At 59.7% G+C, this 16,370-nt stretch overlaps 1 long non-coding RNA gene across 1 annotated transcript; it reads left to right on the top strand.

Annotated features, from left to right (window-relative positions):
* The first annotated feature begins 9,968 nt into the window (after positions 1–9,968).
* On the top strand, positions 9,969–16,058 carry LOC140686139 (uncharacterized). The gene is made up of 3 exons (XR_012059694.1): positions 9,969–10,173; positions 15,492–15,604; positions 15,803–16,058. It is a non-coding gene; the product is annotated as an uncharacterized lncRNA (long non-coding RNA).
* Positions 16,059–16,370: the final 312 nt, after the last annotated feature.

Here is a 16,370-nt window from a genome sequence, read left to right as displayed (position 1 = left end):
TGCAGTTTTAATGGTTTGAGGGAACTTGCTTAGGCTTGTGATCGAGCCCTAAATGGCTAAAGTGAACTGCATTTCAAAGTTGCTCTTGTTTTCATGTTACGTTTGATAAATAAACATCACGAAGGTGCAAGGCTGTGTTTAGAACTCCTGCTTCATGTTTCTTCCCGACACTTCTGGGACCAGTCATCATCTTCATCCTTCTGTCTGTTCCAGGACGTCTGCCCCTGGGGTGGGCCCACCAGGTGAGGGGACCGGCCTTGGCCAAGGTCGAAGATGGGGGTGGGGGTGTGGCTGGCCGGCAGAGGACGGAACTTGAGGAGAGGCTGGTGTAGGGGACAGGCCTTCACCCCAGGAGAGCGGGCAGCTCGGGGAGGGTGCAGGACGCTGGCTCCCCCGCCTCTCTCGGCAGATGCCTGGGTCACAGCCCTTCCGAGTTGCCTGTGGGGCAGAGATGCCACTGCGGGCGGGGCCATCCTACCACCTCCCACACACACAGAGAACGTGGGGCCTCCAGGCAGAATGTCCCCGCTGCAGCCAGGGACACCGTGTGCGTCCTTCACTCAGCTGCCTTTCTGTTGTTTAAGTTTTCTTGTTGGAGTTACAGAGATGACGCTGAGGAAAGAGAGCTTGGTGGTCACGAGGCCACATCCCAGGTAACAGCGGGAAGCTGACAGCCCAGGCAGCTGCCTTTGGGATGGGGGGACAAGCGTGGTGACAAGGGCTCCCGGAACAGGCCCGACCACCACCGCCCTCCGCCGCCTACTGCCTGAACTGAAATTCACCTGTTTTGCGTGCATTTAATTGGTGACTTTTAGTAAATTTATGAAGTCATACAGCCATCACCATAACCCACTTTTAGAACATTTCCATCATTCTGAAAAGACCCCTCGTGCCCCTTACAGGCAGTCCCTGTTCCCACCAGCTCTGGGCTGCCACGAACTTGCTTTCTGCCTGTAGATTTATCGTCCGGACATTTCCCGTAAGTGGGACCATCCAGCACGTGGTCTTTGTCTGACTTCTGTCCGTCAGCTTGTTTTGACGGCGGGCGGGGGCTGCTGGCGGGGGCGCACCTCACTCCTCACGGCTGAGCGCCGCACCTGGGCGGCCCTGGCATCTGCTGCTGGGCGTCTGGGTCGTTCCCACTCCCCGGCTGGCAGGAGCCAAGCTGCTGCACGCCCTCGGACCTTTGTGAGCAGGCCTTTAGCTGGACGTGCGTTTTCACTTCTCCTGGGTAGAGACCGAGGTGTCTCTGACTGTCACTAAAAATGTATTTTTGAAGTAGATGAGACATGCCCAGAACCCAGAATTCAAAAGAAAAGGAAGGAATAGAAGGAAGACTGAGCAGTGAACTTCCTGCCCCGTGGCCCCCCCGGGTTGTCACTGTCACCACATCCCCAGGATCCCCCCAGGAGGCTTTCCACACCTGTCACTGTATTTTATATGAGGTGTGTCTTAGCTGGGGTCCCCTGAAAGCAGTGCTGGAGACAGACTTGGCTGCAGGTGGGTAACTTGCAGGGGACCCGGGAGGTGTCGCAGGAGGAGTGAGAGGGCGGGGCCCTGTGCGCCCACATCCAGGAGCTCACTGGGACGCCTGGGCTCGGTCCTGCTGGGCACCGCTGAGCCCCGACCCTTGAGGCTGAAGGACAGGAGGTTGGGTCATTTATCTGAGGACGCCAGGCTCCTGGGTGAGGGCTGGCCTGGGGGAGCCCCAGCTGCACGCCCTGCTCCATGGCAGGTGTAGACAAAATGTGTGCACATGTCGCACGAGGGGAGCGGCCTTCCCCCTGTCCTGAGCGCGTCCTCACCCACCCGCCCGTCCGTCTTGGGGACGCCCCCCTCTGAGGGGCGCAGCACCCCCTGCCCGCTGTGCTGTCATTCACTCACCAGCCCCCACTGACAGACACTTAGATTGTTCAGTTTTTTCCCTTAAAAAGGGCTGCGATGGCTGACTGTGAAACGCATGAAAAGTAAGACGAGCTGATGGCGGGGGGCTGCCAGCCGGGCACGGGGCGTGTGGGCGGGAGTACGGCGAGGACCCGCCGCGCAGCCGGCGCAGCGTGGCCGCGGGTCTGCTCCCGGCGGCGTGCGGCGGCAGCCGCGGGGCGGACACGCCCGTGTGACGCTGCCAGCAGCGAGGGGGCAAGTCGCAGCCTCCCTCCGTGTAAAGGCCCCAGATGGACGTGGTGTGGCCTCGCGGCGATGGGCCGTGGGTCCACCGGCTCAGCCTCCTCCTGGGCAGGTGTGGGCCTGGCGGAAGTGCAGCGGCGGGGGGTCCCCAGTCAGAAAAACATCCCCCCGCCAGGGTGGGGGTGGCCTGCCTGCAGGACCTGCCTGCACTGTGGAAGTGCGGAGAGCTGGCAGATGCTGGGACCCAGACCAGTGGATGCCCTAGGGTCACAGAGCCCGTGTCCACGTGCCATCGGCTGTCTGAGCACAGGGCTTGGACAGGTGGCCCCTCCCAGAGGCTCCTGTCCCTCCACTTTCAGCCCCATCTGCATTCCTGCTGGACCCTGAGGTCCTGGGACACAGGGCAAGTCACTGTGTCCATTCCAAGGGGACGACACGTGGACCCCTTCCACATGCCAGGCACTCACCACATAAGGGTGCATGTCCACTCCCAGTGGGCCTGTGGGATGCAAGGTGGGGGCGTTGCAGCCCAGGGAGATGAAAGGCAGGGGAGCCGCCGGCACTGGCTCCTCGCCCTCCGTCCCTCCTTCCTGTCTGCTGAGTGAATCTCTGTACGACCCTCTTAGGGGCTCTCCAGCTCTAGGAAGTGGGCAGTGTTTGTGATAGCCCGCCCCGGCTCCCCAGCTGGGCTGGCCCAGGAGGCCCAGGCTGACGCTGTAAGGTGAGGGCGGGCTTTTAGGTCAGATAGGCTGGGAGCAAGGCGAGGAGACAAAGTGGGAGATGGGAATGGTGTTGGGGCTCAGGGTGCCTGGTGCAGGCTTTGCATCACCTGTTGTGACATTGGCTTCAGAGAAGGGGCAGGTGGAGCTGATCGCCTCAAGCTTGGGGACAGAAGGGCCGTTGGTGGAGGTAGGAACACCGACAGGTGTGTGTGGAGGGAGGTGGTGCTGGCCACACGGAAGCAGAATGTCAGACAGGCAGCTGGAGGTTTCCGCCGTCCACCGGTGTCTGCTGGGGGCACCCCTGCACTGGCTGCTGGCCAGCTGAGTTTTGATGAACTGTATCAGCTCCCAACTGGCTGAGGTGTACTTCTGAACTGAGCTTTTCTCCCAGGATCTGAGCCCCCTCCTGTCCCCACAGGGGCCGCGGGCCATAAGGTGGCTGGGCAGAGCCAGGAGGCCACACCAGCTTTGTGGACCCAGCTAAGAGGGGATGGAGGATTCGCGCTGCAGCTCAGAGCCAGACTTGGAGAATCATAGGCCAGCAACACCACCGATGCAAACGCGCTGACTGCACCCCTGGGCTCACTGACTTAGACCCTGCGGGCCCGTGACAGGGCAGTGATGACGAGGCCAGAGCCGTGGAGATGCCATTTAAAGGTTTGCCCAGCAGGCTCTGAGTGGTCCAGTGACTCGGCTGCACCAAGGTGCCCCCGGTCAGCTTGGGGGTGCACACAGTGGGGCTAATCAGGACCCAGCTGGGGCAGGTGCACGGCAGGTGCACGGCAGGCGCAGGTGCTGCCTGAGCTCGCCCGCTGCCCAGCTGCACAGTGGGGGCCCCAGACAGCGGCCTTACTGCCAGCCGGCCTTGTCCAACGGCGGCCGTGCAGGAAGTCTGCAGTCGCTGTCACTTGCAGCAAGAATGAGCATTGGCGGGTGGACCCAGCGCAGAGGAGGCCCCTGGGGGAGTCGCTGTCGGTGGGTGGGGAGGACTGAGGGCCCCTCCCCCTCCGGCTCACATCCGTATAGATTTTCAGACTAGCGCTAGCAGGGCTCTGGTGGGCTCTGTGGGTGTGCCTGCGGGATGGGGCAGCCTGGACACACGGGTGGGGCCGGAAATGAGAGACAGGGAAACTGCTTCAGAGGGAAAAGAGAGAAGGGAAGGAAGGAAGAGACTGCCGGACTGGGGGGCCAGGGAGGGACGGGCGGCTGGCACGTCCCCTGTGCTCCATGGGGGAGAAGCCAGCAAGGAGAGAGCTGCTTCTGGGGGCTTCCAGGAGAAGCCCCTTCTGCTTGTCCTTTCCCAGGGCTGGGCAGGGAGCTTCGGCCGAGGTCACTTCACTTCCTCCAGAACACAGGCCCCGACGCAGTGAGGGGCCAGCTTGTGAACGGAGCCGCAGGTGGCCCTGAGTGCCCGATGGCGGAGCCACAGCAGGAACCCAGAGCATGGTGACCTCCACAGAAATTCACTGGGCTATGTGGTCCCTTTTAATCCTTACAACCACAGAAGGGGGGAAGGAACCGAGGCACAGAGAGGGCGCTGTGGCAGTTAGCAGTGGTGGAACAGCGGGGACTCCACTGTGCTCTTGACGTCTCTCTGCTGTGTCTTCGGAATTAGATCAAGTCACTGCAACTCATTTGCTCAGAGCCAGATGGCCCCAAGTGATCTATGTGGTGAATAACTGAGGACGTCCTCACAGGATTCTCTTTCTGGCTGCTTCCTGGTGGCCATTTTTGCCAGAATGCATTGGTCCAGCTTGACTGACTGTCTTTTCTTCGGAATGTGCCCTTGACCCTGGCTAACGTACTTGGCCAGAATTTTTAGGCCTTGCTCCTACCCTTGTTGGCAAACAGCTGTGGCTAACTGCCCAGACCAGGTTTAAAATATGTCTGAAGTTTTGGTAAATGGGTCAGTTAGAGACTTTCAGAAAACTGGTCAGTTAAGGGCATTTTGTTAATTGGCTCTTAGAGCATCGATTTCCCGTGTCTTGATCCAGACTCTTCCCAGGATGCACCCAAGTGCTTGCTTGCGTCAGTCTGCCGGGATGGCAGAGAGAGGTAATGTCTGTGGAGGGTCCCAACGGTGGTCCTGATAAGTGTCCACAGACACCCCACAAGGCTTTCTGGGCTCGTTCGGGGCGGGGGCCTCCCTAACCCAGGGGACAAGGGGTCACACGCATGACCATTGCCTGGTGTGGGAGGGTTGCCCGTAGGTGGCAGGGCCCCAGCCGGCCCACCACCCGAGCCTGGGCTCCTGAGCTCTCTCCCAGGGGCTCCGGATGGAGCTTAGTGGATCTACACTCAGCCCCTGTGAGGCAACCCGGCTGCCGGAACCCAGGCTGCAAGTGCTGGCTGGACACATGCAGCTGCTGGCTCCAGCCTGGCAGGACGCTGCGGGAGGGGAGCAGACAAGTGTGGGCCCCCGCGGGCCCGTGACAGGACCAGGATCGTCGCAGGTCAGCAGCTCAGACGCCAGTGGGAGCCCTGGGGCTGGACAGCAGGTCTGGAGGCAGATGCACAACTTCTGGACAGGGAGGGACAGGAACAGCAAAACCAGAAACTCCAACAACAAAACAACCACCACCGACCACTCAAAATAAGTCTGCTAACACAAATCTAAAACCCGAGAAGCTCTTCTTATGCAAGGGACAGTCATAACCATTTTTAAAAATCAAAAAACAAAAAAGAGACAGTCATGGTTGCAGAGTCTGAGAATGTGTTAAATGTCACTGAATTGTACGTTTCAACTTTGTGATGTGGATTTTCTCTCATTAAAAACGTTCTTTTTAAATTAAAAAATTTTCATTTTATTTCTTAATTTTTATTTTTTGATTGAAGTATAGTTGCTTTATAGTGTTGTGTTAATTACCTTATTAAAAACAAGAAGAAAAAGAAAAGGAAGAGCCAACCAAATGCATTCTCAGAACATGCGTTCGCTCAGACGGAGGTAGGTTTGTGGAGGGGTCTCACAAAAACTCCCAAATAACCTGCGATGCTCAAAGGAGTAAATGCAGGAACAGCACCCACTCACAGGAACCGTGAGATCCAATCGGCAGACACGGAGCAAGAACAGCAGGGTAAGGAAGCGGCAAATCTTGGAAGCGGAAAATGCAGTCATGGAGACAAAAGCTCAAAAGAGGGGAGAGGAGCACTGAAGTAGGAGAAGGAGAAGGACGGAGGAGTCTGCCGGAACCCAAGGCAGGGAAAAGAGGTGGCGGTGTGAGCCGTGCCCGTGAGCGCGCGCGCAGGAGAAGCTAAGCGCTGCGGCTGGTGCACAGCCGCCCGCAAGGGGCCCAGGGCGGCCAGCTGAGGGGTGTAGACAGCCCTCAGACCCCTGGAGAGACAGAAGCAGCAGAGCCTGGGCGCCCAGCTCGGAACTGGACATCAGAGGTGGCTCAGGGTTCCAGACACGTGTTCAGGGTGTGGAGAACAAGGAGGAGCTCTCGGAAGCCGCTGGCAGAAGGGCCGGAGTCTGTCCATGGGCAGGACAGCTGGAAGGAAGCAGCGCCCAGCAGGCCGGAGGCGGGAGGCGGCGGGAGACGTGGGAGGTCACCTGACAGCTGTGAGGGAGGCAGAGGGAGAAAGGGCAGCCAAGGTGTGGGATAGAGACTGGGGCAGGCGGTCCCCTGACTGGGCCTGGGTGGTTTAAAGGTAAAATGAAGTTTCTGGGTGACAGCTCCAGGACGTGGATCATGCAGGAGGGGGGTGCATCGCCCCCACCTGCCTCACCCAGGTCCTTGGGGCCCATGGCCTCACCTCCCCCTGCACTGACAGGTCCACAGGGATGCAGACGCCCCCACCCCCACCCTCAGTCTGCACTCAGGGGAGACACCCCATGGGGACCCTGCCTAAGCCTTTGTCAACTCGGGGTCCTGGTCTGCTGTGGGGAACGACCTCGAGGAGGTGAGACCCAGCAGGGCCAGAGGAAGGCTGCTGCCCCCATCAGCCAGGCTACTGGCCTGGCACGTGGGTGGGGGTTGTATGGACGCGCAGAAGCCGGCCTGCGGCAGCATCTCCCCCACAATCCCCAGGGCTGGGCGAGCAGGCCTCGGATTACAGAGTGACGGTGCGATTCCTCCAGAAGCCTCCCGTCTCTGCCCTCAGTGTCGAGCAGGCCGCCCCAGGCAGCTGCCCAGGGTGGGGGCCCATCCCTGGGAGATCAGGGGCTCCTGCAGCCCAGGCCCGAGGGCAGGGCGCACTCCCTCGCTGGGAAAGCAGGGTGGCCTCTACCCTCGTGTCTCCAGCGAGGATCCTGGGGGTGGGCGCCTCCAGCACAGGGCTGGGAATTCATTCTGTCCTTGGAACCGTCCTGTCCTCAGGGCTGGGACAGCCGCAGGCCTGACCCTGGAGACTTCGACCCACGAGGTCATGCCCCTGGCCTTGCTGTCCACACGTGGGCTGTCCGGTGACCACGAGTGTCAGCAGCTGGCCCTCCTCCCCAGCCCAGGGCCCTGGCATCTGGGAGCACTTCCATCAGTCAGTGCCAGTGCTGGGCTGTGTCCCCGCGGGCCTGTCTGCCCACGTGCTCTGCCATCTCTGGTCTGGGGATGAAACTGACCCATCCCTGTCCTTCCCGAGGGGTGTCCTCCTCCTGAAGGGCACCAACTCCAGGGTCTGCAGTACCGACAACCCCTAGGTTTAAGGGTGTCACTGTCCAGATGGCTGCCCCCTCTGGCTCCTGACAGGGGACCCACAAGTGGGCGCTGCTGCCTCCATGGCATCCACGGGGAACCAGGCCCCCCACCTTACACAGCGAGCTGGGCACCAACTGGAAGACCCGGGCACCCGTGGGCTCTCTGAGCCTCGGTTTCCTTGTCCGCAGGTGGGGAGGGGCAGTGCTATGCAGGTCACTTGATGTCATCTGCAGCATTTGATGAGTCCTTGTTATCAGCACGGATGAGAAAGTCGCGCTCCCAAGGGCCAGCGCTTTGGGAGCATAGTGCCATGGGCTTCCCGCCCGCCCTCTCTGGGCCCAAGACGGCCACACAACCACCTTCCCCCGAGCGGCACCAGGCCCTGTGTGGCCCCACCCATGCCTCGCCACTCCCTTGGTGGGACTAGGGACCTCAGCTCCGTGAGGGCTCATGGCAGCCAGACTGCACCTCCCGTGCTCAGTACTGACACCCCAGCGTGGCCGCTGCCTGCAGGACAGGCCTCCCAGAGACAGCACAGGTGAGCCCGGGGCTGCGGGCAGGCGGGGGTTTATCTGGTTGCCAGAGGCTTCCAGGTGGCGCCGAGAGTGTTTGCTCCCAACAGTTCTTCCAGAAACAGGGGAGCGGAGTGCTGGGGGTGGGGGGTGCAGGCCGGAGGGGAGAATGTTCCCCAGGGTTGGCCACACCGCGTGGGTTTGGCTGGAGGACTAGCGTGCCCCCGGACCCACCCCGAGCCCACGTGCATTTCCTGAGTGGCCACGTGACTCTGGCTCTGGGCCCAGAGCTCTGGCTCGTGTCCACTGCTGCCCTTCCCGAGCAATGTCCTTGGGCACTGAGGGGAAGGGGCCGATGGGCTGATGCCCTGGGAACCCACAGGCTCCAGCTTAGGTAATGGGACCCCAGGCCGCAGGGCTGCAGGAATAATGTTCTCTTTGACTCACCCTCAGCACCGCGGGGCAGTCAGATCTCATGTTTCTGGGCAAACGGAGGGATTCCATGTTTGAACAGATGATGACCACGCAACATCTACGTGCTGTGAACTTTTCCTTTTAGAATGGTTTCCCCGTCGTGGGAATATTAGGTTGAACTGTAATAGTTTTAAGTGGGAATCTCTGGGGGAGGGGCCCTTCTGTGTCCTTGCTCCAGGGCGGGCAGGAGGCTGGAGGACAGGCCCCCGCAGTGAGGGGTACCCAGCTCCGTCCCTCCCCTGCTGCGGCCCCCACGCCCCTTCCCTGCCGGTTCCTGGGATGGCCCGGATGCCTTTCTCCTCCGGCTGCTTATCAGCTCATCGTCCATTTAGGTAATGACACTTCCTGCCGGTTAATCGCGGCCAAAATGAAGGCAGCTCCCCACGTTTGGCCAGAGGGTTGCAGAAGACTTCCTATCTGGGGAATAAAAAACAGCGCGGCTCCCGGAGCGTTCAGGAAGGGGAAAGCCCTGGCTTCCTGGCAGGCGATGGAACAAACAGGGGACACTCTTGTCCTGGAAGCAGCTGAGTGCACGTGTAAGCGCGCGGCCTCCCCCACGTGGAGGCCGGCAGCCTGGGCCTCCCCCGCCCGCAGGCACCCGTGCTCTGTGGAGTCGGGGGGACGCTCCCTGCTGCGGCCTTGACCACGGCCTCCTGCCTGATGCCTCCCCTCTCAGCCTCTCAGGGCACGTGGGTTGCCGGGTCGGTGAGCCCCCAGGCCCCCTCGCCGGGCGCGGCGCTCGGGCCAGACCACTGCCCCACGGCTGCACTGCCTTGCCCCCGGGTTGGGCCCATGCCCTGCCCTGTTGGGAGCCCAGAGGCCGAGCCAGGGAGCAGCGGGGCTCTTTCTCCCTCGCGCCTGCAGCCGCGAATCCTCCAGCAGCTTCTGCGCCTTCCTATAACCGCAGCTTCTGCAGCCTGACCTGGGCCTTGGTTACACCCTCTCCTCCTGTCCCTCCACCCTGGGGGAGATGCTTCTGCCTGTGGCCAGCACTACTGGCAGCCCACCCAGGTCCCTGCGTGCTTGGCATCCTGTACGCGCTGCCGGCTGCCGGAAGGCCCCCTCTGCTCACAGGAGCCCGACGTGCTGGGAGGTTGACGCCCTGGGAGCCCCTTGACTGTGACCCATGACAGTTGGAGGGTAACTAGCCCAGCTCCCCCTCCGGGGGGTGCAGCCTGAGGTGTGTCCCTGGTCTCCAGGTGGGCCCGTCTCCCAGTGATTTGTTGACCCTGCCTTCCACTCTGTCTCAGGGTCACCGCCCATGTAAACGACCCCTGAATCCTGTCTCAGCATTTGCTTCAGGGGACCCACCCAAGCAAGCCTCCTGCCCCGGCCTCACCACCCCCTGCCTGGCCTCTCAGCATGGCCCTCACCCCGTCCCTCTTTCTGGGTCCCCAGGAGCGTTGTTGTCCAGGCAGAGGGTGGACCTGGCTTGCCCTCTGATTGCGAGAGGAGGGAGGAAGGCAGAGGCAGAAAGGGGAGTGTCAGGGGGTGTGGGCAGGCTGGGCACCCACTGCGCTGACCGGCCTGAGGGCTGGGGCTTTGGCTGGTGTCTGAGAACTGGTGCAGCCCCCCAGGCGGGGGACAATGGAGCCTGCTCGTTACATAAAGGGCTCCTTACATAAGCAGCAAGAAGCTACAGGAAAAGCCCCAGGCAAGTCAGAACAACCACAGACGGGCGGGGCGCCCAGGACGAACCCGGAAAGGGTGAGTAGCCCGGTGGAAAGCCCCAGCGCCGCAGGAAAGGGATTCTGGGAAGGGCGGCCCTGGGAGAGAAAGTGCTTGGACAGACAGATGCAGAGGCTACTGCACACTCCCAGGGCGGAGCCACCGGCCCAGCACCGGCCTGCAGGGTCCGAGCCTCCGGGCCGGCCACCCAGTCCCTGCCCCTCTGGCCCGGCAGCCCCTAGCCTCCGTGGCTGTGCACGCGTGCACCTGGGGTGGGGGCCTGCTGCAGGCCTGGTGCCTGCTCTCATGGCTGGGGCGGGGAGGGAGCCTCTTGTCTGCTCCGGCCCCCCTTCACGCTTGGATCTAGGGTCCACTCAGGTGACCCAAGATAAGCCCCTCTTGGGCTCTTAGCTCAGCCACCTCTGCAAGCCCCTGCTTCCAAAAGAGGTCACACCGGCAGATTCCGAGGGTCAGGATCCAGGCTAACTTTGGGGACCACCATTCAGCCCACGCTGGCTGGCACGGGAAGGTGCCCCTGGCTCCAGGAGGCACGGCTCAGGGTGGAGCTGGCTGCCCCGGGCCCCGCCTCCACGATCGGGGCTGCGGCCCTCGGAACCCCAAACACGTACTCTCTGAGCCAAGTTAGGTCATCTGCACCCCAGCTCCCCCACCCCTCCCTGTCCACCTCCGAGATTTTCTCAGAAGGGTCTCGGTAGCGGGGTACAGAGCCTCACGCAGACCCCCACCTCCTCCTCCCGCTGCTCACCTTCCCTGTCCTGGTGCCCAGGGCAGGAGAACAGGGGTACCCAGACCTGCTGTGAGTCTCAGAGGCAGAGAGGATGGGGTGCAGGCACAGAAAAGGGGTTGAAGGAGAGGGGGAGGGGCCAGGGCTCCTGCAGAACCCTAGGGCCTTAATGCAGGCCGCGCCTGGCCCCAAACCCTGCACTGGCCCCTCCCAGCATCACCAGGCCCCTCCCACTGGGGCCTCTGATGCCAGGGCCTTGCCGCCCAGCTCCTCCCCCCACCGCTTTACTGGAGCCCCAGGGATCACCCGCCAGCCCCCAGGTCTAACGGGGAAACTGAGGCCCGGAGCAGGGTGTTGTGCTTCCTCCGTTGCTTTGGTGGGGGCTGCCGGGCCTTAGCCTCAGCTGCGCTCCCTCCTGGGAGCTGGTGCCCCCCTCCTCCGCCGTGGCCCCCGGGCCCTCCCCTCTGTGGCTGTCCCGGGAAGGCAGGTGCATAAAAATAGCTCCCTCTTACCAAGCCGCAGACCTCTTTTTTGGGAAGCCAGGCCCCATCTTCCGGCTTCCTGGGACACGGCCCCAGACACACGCAGAGATGGGCGGCTTGTCCACACTGGCCCAGCTGTCCACTGAGCAGCTGGCCACGCCCGCCCTCAGCTGCTGCGTGTCCTGTGGGGCCACTGCCCCTCCTGCCTCCTGCCCTCTCTGGGGACCCGGTGGGCACCGAGGCCATGACCCGCTGGCCTCGCGCTGTCCCATTTTAGAGCAGAATTTTCACCCAGGGCGGTGTCACTGGTCATTCGGCTGCCGCTCATCCGGAGGCCCCAGAGGCCTGGGGGTGGGGAGAGCCCAGGCTTGGCCTTGGGGGTGCACCACCCAGCGAGGGGCAACGACCCCCCCCCACAAACACCCACCGACTTCAGCCCTTTTTTTTTTCAAAGCCAGAAGGGAGTTTGGCCATTTTTACACCCAGCAAGTGGCCAGACGTAGAATATTCCCAGGGGACTTAAAAACGACCCAGGATGGGAAGTGGGGGTGCTCACAGGAGCTCCAGGGCCAGCTGAGCAGACCAGGCTGCCTGGGATTTCCAGCTCTGTGTGCAGGAACCCACTCCTGTCCCCCCGCAGTGGAGGGACACTGGACCCCAGGATGCTGCCCCCACCAGAGGATAAAGGAGCCTGCCTGGGGGTGATGGGGCTCTGGCAGTGTGGCCAGCACACCCACTGGCCCCTCGACAGCACCTCCACCGGTCTGTGGGGTCCTGACAGCCACCTGTGGTCCTAGCCCTGGGGCGGAGGCTCCGATGTCACGCGTGGTCTCTGGTTTAAGTTCAGGGATAGAGCGTCTCACCACTCGCCTTCAGTGCTCTGGTCCTTGTTCCAGGATTCGTCTGCCGTCAGCCTGGCTCCGCTCCCTCCCACGCGGTTGCTGACTCACGTGGACCGGGTTTTAGTAAACACACGCTGTTACTATGAACCTTGGGTCGGCTGTTCAGACCCTTGACCTTGAACTTCACGGTCAGGGTTTAGCCTCTGTCTGAGCCTTGACCTTGAACGTGACCGTCGCTAGGGCTGGGTCCAGTCTCCGTGTTACTGTGGCTTTGTTTGTCTCCCTGGTTTTTGTCCCTCCATTCCCTGTTCTCGCTTTCTTATTTCAATGGTTTGTCATATTCGTTTAAATTTATCTCTTGGCTTTTCGGCTCAGTCTCTCTGTGTTTTTTAAGTGGTTGATTCACAACTACTGTGCGACCCTAACCTTTCTCAGTTTCCTTAGAGCCCATCAAGTGACACGCAGAAGCTTCGTGGCCACACAGCTCCCTTTCCCTCCTCCTTTCGTTAAAGACGTCACTGCCTTCTGGCCTCCGTGCTGGTTTTAATTTTTTGGTTGTTTTTAAAATTTTTGCACCTATTATCTTTTTTCCTTTTTGTTAATTGAAGTATAGTCATTTTACAATGTTGTGTCAATTTCTGGTGTGCAGCAGTCGCACCATATATTGTATATACTGTAATACGTATATTGTACTCCCTGTGCTCTACAGTATGGACTTCTTGTTTATTTATTTTATATGTGGTAGTTAGTATTTGCAAATCTCGAACTCCTAATTTATCCCTTCCCACCCTCTTCGCCTCTGGTAACCATAAGTTTGTTTTCTATGTCTGTGAGTCTGTCTCTGTTCTGTAAATAAGCTCTTTGTGTCCCCTTCTTAAAAAAAGATCCCACATATGAGCGATCTCACATGGCATTTCTCTTCCTCTTTCTGGCTGACTTCACTTAGCATGACGGTCCCCAGGACCATCCATGTTGCTGCAGGCGGCGTTATCTTATTCTTCTTTGTGGCTGTGCAGCAGGCGTAGCCTTTTCAGACTGACTTCTTACACTCAGCAAGACGCATTCAGGCTTCCCCACGCCCTTGTGTGCCTCCACAGGTTCTGATGAGAAACCAGCCACCGTCTGAACTGCCGTGCCCTTCTATGTCATGTGTCACTTTTCTCTAGCGGCTTTCACACTGTTATCTTTATCCTTGTTTTTCAGCAGCTCCCTCGTGCTGTGTCTGGGCGTGGTGCTCTTCGCCGTCAGCCTGTCTGGGATTTGCCAGGCTGGTTGGCACTGTCCGTTTACATCTTTCCCCAAATTCGGGACATTGTGTGCTGTTACTACGTCAAACACTTTTCTGCACCGTTGCTTCCCTCCTCCCCCCTGGGATCTAGTGACGTGACTTTTAGAGCTTCTGCGGCTGCCCCACCGCCCGAGGCTCGGTGCACTTTCCTTCCCAGCCTTACTTTCCTCTCCTTACATTTAGACTCTTAGGAGCTTTGCTCTTGATCCGTCTGTAAGTTCCCTTCTACTGTGCCCAGCTAATGATTTTTAAAACTTTTTCAGGGACTTGTCTTTCAGCTCTGAAGTTTCTATTTAGTTCTTTTTTGTTGTTTCTATTTCTCTGCTGAGAGTTTCCGTATTTCCATTCATTTCGGTGTATTTTCCTTTACCACGTGGAGCGCAGCTACAGCAGGCGCTGCAAAGCCTTTGTCAGAGAATTCCAGCATCTGGGTCAGCTTGGGGGCACCCAGAGATCGTCTTTCTCTGGAGAAATTTGTGGTTCCTTGTATGTCAAGTAATTTTGGGCTGCATCCTGGACATTTTCAATATTATGTTGTGAAGACTGTGGGTCTTGTTAAAATTCTCTGGACCATGTTGATTTTTCTTTTTTTAAAGCAAGCAGTGCATCCAGGTAGGTAAGACCGCAAGTTCTGCCTCACCTCCTGTGGATGCTGGTCTCCATCTCAAGTCAGCTTTCAAGGCCTGTGCTGCCGCGGGTCCGGCCCAGGCGGGGCTCGGCGGGGAGCCCAGGGCAGGGCAGAATCAGGGGCCCGCTCTCCCTGCTCTTCCCTCCCCAGGGTTTCTCCCACTGTCTTCGGCCCCCAGGAGCCGTTTCCCGCTCCCTCTGTCCGACCAGGCGGGGCTGCCCTGGTGCTGCAGCCGCTCCGGCCTCCACCGTGGGGAGTGTCTCCGCAGCAGCAGGTTCTCTCCTTCCCCAGGAGCCAGACGCCCTTGCTTGACTGTACAAAGTCATTTCACCTGGCGTAGCTGGTACGATGTTTCCAGGTGTGTAAGAGTTGTGGCTGTGTCTCTCAGACAGTTGGTTTGACCTGCACTTGAAACCCTCCGTTCCTACTGACGGCAAGAAGTATAATCTTAATCAAATGAGAGGAAACTATGCTGTTTGTATTTTAAATGATTGCATCCAGAACTTTCTCCTTCCCTGTCTTGTTGGTACAGAGGTAGAGACGATGGTCAGTGGGTGACTCTAGTGAGTTTCTGGGCTGCCTGGAAATGGCTGTGGGAGGGGCCGCCATGCGTCACCCCCTCGGCAACCAGCCCTGGCGGCAGCTCCGTGGGAGGGGCGGCAGCGTAGCTCGTGCAGTGCGGGCTCGACTCTGCTTGCAAAGCTGCCCAGTGACTGCAGAAGCCATTGTACCGTCTGTGGGGTCTCTCTGCCCCCCTCCCAAAGTGCCCTAGAGGATGGAGAGCGGTGGGGTGGCCAGCTGCAGCTCCTGGAGACAACCACGTGCGTCCACCTGTGGGCTGGGAGCTCAGGTCCTGCGGGCGTCCCCCTGCGGACCCCCCGACCCCACCGTAGGTTCCATCCTGCACTGTGGGGTGGCCGTGGGGTTTGGTCAAGCCCATCGTTTGGCCCAAATCTGGGGGAGAGCACTCCGGCAGTTACCGGTGGCCATCCCTGCCTGTTGTCTGCCTGTCCTGGCTGTCCTGGATTTGTGTATGTTTGGACATAAATCACTTAGTGATTCAGTAATTACATAACCACCCTCCATTCCTGCTCGGGTCCTCCCACACAAGGGGAGCTCCTGGAAGATGAATCATGTCCACGTGGTTTCCTGAACTGCCTGGCACATTGGGGTCCGCGTGGGGCTGGCCCCGGACCTGGGCCCAGGAGCACCATGCTCCAGGCAGCCCGTCTCCTGGGAGCTTTGAGGATGCTTTTGTCATTGTGGACACTGAGCAGATGTTGGGGGCTGGGGTGGGGCTTCAGAAGCTGAGCTCCAGGCAAGGATAAGAAGCAGACCCTGGGGTTTAACTCCGAAACCTGTGACCCTGCAGTGCTCGCAGTGCTGTCTGAGCATCGTTCTTCAGGGAAAGGGGAGGTACAGACAGAAAAACTCCGAAAGGCTCCAAGAAGAACGAAGCAGCAAATCTGACACCGATCCGGGGAGGTGGGTGGTTCCTGGCAGGTGTGGCTGGAGGGCGAACCCGAGGGTCCTGGGTTCGGCCTGGGGAGGGAGGGGGCCCCCGGGAGCCTGCGGGGGAGGGAGGCTCAGCGTGGCTGCGGCCCTGCGGCACGTCGCCGGAGGACTGTTCTGCTGCTCAAGGTGGTGCAGGGTCCTTCCCTGACCTGCAGGCTCATTCTCCAGGTGGCAGCGAGGACGTGGCATCGTGCGGACCTCAGAGGCCGTGGGGCCTTGATCCGGCGCAAAGCCTCACGCTTTCCTTTTGGCAGAGCAAAGCCTGGAGGAACACCGCGTCCTGCACAATGGGAGGAAAACCTGTTTCCTTTACTTTCTTCAGGGAAAAAAACCTAAAGTTCAGAACAAACGCACGGCAAGGGAGCGCTCAGGTCTGTCTCCTGGAGTCTGCAGGGGGCCGGTATCACTCGGGGGCTCGGGCCAGCCCCACCCGCCCCCGCCCCCCACCCCGCCTTGTCCGTCTGCGGTCCAGGGAGCGGGAGAGACCAGAGCGTGGGATGTCACCACTGTCCTCACGGGTCTACAGTGTTTTAAACACTTGAAAAGGAATTGCTGGGAAACAAAATCTCAGAAAACCAAAAAAAGTGAATTGCCTACATTTAAAAAGAGCAAATGTCAGCTAAGAAACAAGGCCTTGCTGTAGCGCACAGGGAAATACATTCATTGGCTTGTCGTGACCTAAAAGGAAAAAGAATATGTATATGTTAAAAAAAAATAATTACAAAGAGGAAACGTC

Source organism: Vicugna pacos, chromosome 1 (assembly GCF_048564905.1).
Source record: "Vicugna pacos chromosome 1, VicPac4, whole genome shotgun sequence".
NCBI classification, from domain to species: Eukaryota; Metazoa; Chordata; class Mammalia; order Artiodactyla; family Camelidae; genus Vicugna; species Vicugna pacos.
This window is presented reverse-complemented; position numbering and strand designations above follow the sequence as displayed.